Here is a 3,401-nt window from a genome sequence, read left to right as displayed (position 1 = left end):
ACACGGGCGAAATTATTTCAAGCTCTACAAACGAAAATATGAAGAACAATTTTGTTCTTAAAACTAAACTTACAAGAATAAGTTGAAAATGCTATCTGAATTTATTTTCATCAATCTCTGTCTGTCTGTCTCTCTCTCTCTCTGTCTCTCTCTCTGTCTATCTCTCTCTCCTTCTCTCTCTTTGAAGACTTATTTTTGACTTTAAAATCAGAAAGAAACAAAGGATCAAACAGCATTAACTAAAGTTAGCATTAGATAATTTTTAGTTGATTTGCTGGCTCCGGCATCACATTTTTTTCCAGTCTTTTGCATTTCTTTTCATTTTCTATGATAGTTTTAAGGCTAGTTTTAGCTGTTTAATTATTAAATCGAATTAAAATATAACTGCACTTGAGGTGGATTAAACAGACACCTTTTCATTTTAAGTCGGCGATGTATTCTATTTCACTAAGTTTGGATAAATATTTCAGACAACACTTGAAAGACAGATCGATCGAATCATTTGGACAGTCTCCAGGTTAAACTCAAACAGGAAATAATCGATGTAATTTAGCTCGCTTCTGAAAAATAAGTCAGAAGTCGATTTCTCAAAGTCAAATTTTCAGTCGTTCAGTGACGAAAGATTAAATACTTGATAAGCTTATATGTTGACTGAAATGAATAGCCTTCATTTCGTAATAGTTTTACGAATTCCAAATTCGTGCGTATTAAACGAGATAAAAGAAGACTACAACTTGAAAGCTTTTCCCTGAAGAAGTTTTGCCAAAAATTTGTAACTAGACTTGAAAAAGGGGGAAAAAATGTTAATTTATAAACAAAGATGTTGTAGGGAGTGTGAATATCCCAAGAGGAAAGACAATTAAAATAGGATATTAATTTATTAAAAGTTCCTCTAACATTTACTGGCAAGACTTTTTAGAAAACAGGAAAGGCAGATACTAATTGCAGATCACCGTGGTGATTCAATAATGCGAGGTGAAGATTGTCTACTACTAGGTACAGATTTTTTTCTTTAAATGGAATTAAACATGGGTGTAATTTATTATGGCTATTTTCATAACCTAGAATAGAAATAGTTTAGTTGGATATTTACTTTTACCGCTATCACGCATCATATGAGGTTTACAGGCACTGTGACGGACAGGCGTCCAGTCCAGCTGGAATATATACGCCAGAGAATCCGGGAAACTGGTCCTATTAGTCTATATGACTCGTAAAGGAAGTTTATTCATGTACATAGGAGGAAGTATCTTTCAACTAATTTCTAATGAAATTGGAAACATACAACATCGTTTATAAGACCGAGACTATGACGTTTAAACTGAGACAATTCATCATCTACTTTGGAAATGATAAATACCTTATCAACCCAGCAAAGTAGTATGTCCTATGAAGTCTATGGTATTTGAATAGCTATATAAGAAGATATTATGCTAAGTTGCTGAGTTGGGCAACGAATATGTATGTGTCGAAAAAAGATTATAAAATGTTTCGGAATAGTCAACTACAAACCCTTTTTGCTGTTACCATTAGGGTCTTCTACATGTGAACGCCATGGTGAATCACTGTAGTCAACAATATCTTCGTTGGGAACTCTGCGTAGTTATGATTTAATAAGCTTTATATCAGATGATGTTCAACTTGTGAAATTTCAATTCTTACGAGTTTAACATCTTATGATACATTAGAAATGATTCAGAGACATTTCTAATTAGGACGCACACAGCAACCTCGAAGTCCAGGTGTAGTAGTGCCATTGAATATTTGTTTAAAAAAAGGAGTAACATTTATAATTTCTGAGCAGTAGTCAATTAGCAAAGGGAAGCTGGAAACGTATTTGAGCTTACGACCGGTATTAGCATTAAGCTTTCAATAAATCTCAAGTGGTGTTGCTAAACTAGCTGGAAGCATTGATTTCACATTCTCCTATTCTTTAGTTTGCAGACCTTAGGTCACTCGCAAATGATTTCATTAATGAAATTTCGGTACTATCCATATCAACGAGCTCTCTCGGACAAGATTCGTGAAAGGCTGATTCATTGAGAGGATTTAAGAATTGATTTGCTTCAGAATCGAAAATTTCTTCCTAATCCACTCCCACGGTTGCTACTGTCAGTTTTTCTCCTTGAAAAGCAGACATTTAGACCCGAGAAGCTTCCAAGATTATTTCCAGAACCCGAGCCTAATTTACGATTAAAGATAAAGTTAGAGATTTATTTTTCAATAGCTGGTTGTATATATGAATATAAAAGATTTCAATTTTGAAAGAATTAGTCACTAACATGTTTATATCTTAAAGGTGTAAGCCCAGAAGCTTTTTAAAGTTGAGGTTTAACTTGAATTTCTAAGGATAACCTACGCATATATTGATAGCATTTCATATAATTTGTTTACAAGAAGCGAGTGTGTGTGACGTTAAGACAACAATAACAGATTTAATAAAAGCATTTTTAAAGCAGTTAAAGCATGCCTGTTGGTAGCATACTCAGAAATAAGTTCGGAATGTTCTGGGAGCAACGAAGTATTCCAAGCGTCCTACAACTAAGCAACACTAGTTCCTTTGGATGTAGCAGCTTTATAACACGTAAAGGCAATGCTTGAATCTGCATGATGTTTTTCACTTCGTAGTCTACGTTCTCTTATGATGATGCGTCTTCAGGGGGCATAATCCAAAATAGAAATTTAATTTAAATAAAGTGTTCATGTATTAAATTTTTTATTGACATCTACTATTAGAACTCTACAAATACTAATTTACAATGGCATTTACACTAGCAATAGCTGGAAGCAATTGGAAAATCACATGGAAATTCAATAACCGTTTCTATTAGGATTCTATGTAAATATTGCTATATGACAATATAGCAATACAATATTGCAATACAATATAGCAATAACATCTTGAGTATTTACATATTATCATTTACAGTGTTCATTTGTAATTTCATATTAAAGATATTTTTCGAATCCACAGTACATTAAAAAAATGAAATCATGCAACTGGAAGTGTGCTGCGAATTTGCACTTGTGCTCACACACGCATACACACACTAAAACACACACACATATCCATATATACATATATAGCTACAGAGAGAGATATAGGGGAAGATGTAGTCATGTACATATTTGTAGTAAGCTTTATATCCAACTTAATATGAATGACTTGGTAGAACACCAAATATTGCGTTATTAGCCTTGAGAAATCCTCTCATATAGACACTTGGTGCATAAAAGCACACACATATAAATACGTATATATGAATATACATTCTTGACTTAAAAAGGATTTATCAAATCCTATCAGGTGGTGTTATGAAGTATGACAATACCCGGACCAATCTTTGGTCGAAACATATCTAAGTTACATATATATATATATATATATATATATATATATA

At 33.0% G+C, this 3,401-nt stretch overlaps 1 protein-coding gene across 1 annotated transcript in view; it reads right to left on the bottom strand.

Annotated features, from left to right (window-relative positions):
* The window catches only part of LOC106880863 (low-density lipoprotein receptor-related protein 12), a 70,275-nt gene that overhangs the window by 3,518 nt on the left and 63,356 nt on the right, over positions 1 to 3,401 (bottom strand). The window lies entirely within an intron of this gene.

This window comes from Octopus bimaculoides, chromosome 20 (assembly GCF_001194135.2).
Source record: "Octopus bimaculoides isolate UCB-OBI-ISO-001 chromosome 20, ASM119413v2, whole genome shotgun sequence".
Taxonomy (NCBI): Eukaryota; Metazoa; Mollusca; class Cephalopoda; order Octopoda; family Octopodidae; genus Octopus; species Octopus bimaculoides.
This window is presented reverse-complemented; position numbering and strand designations above follow the sequence as displayed.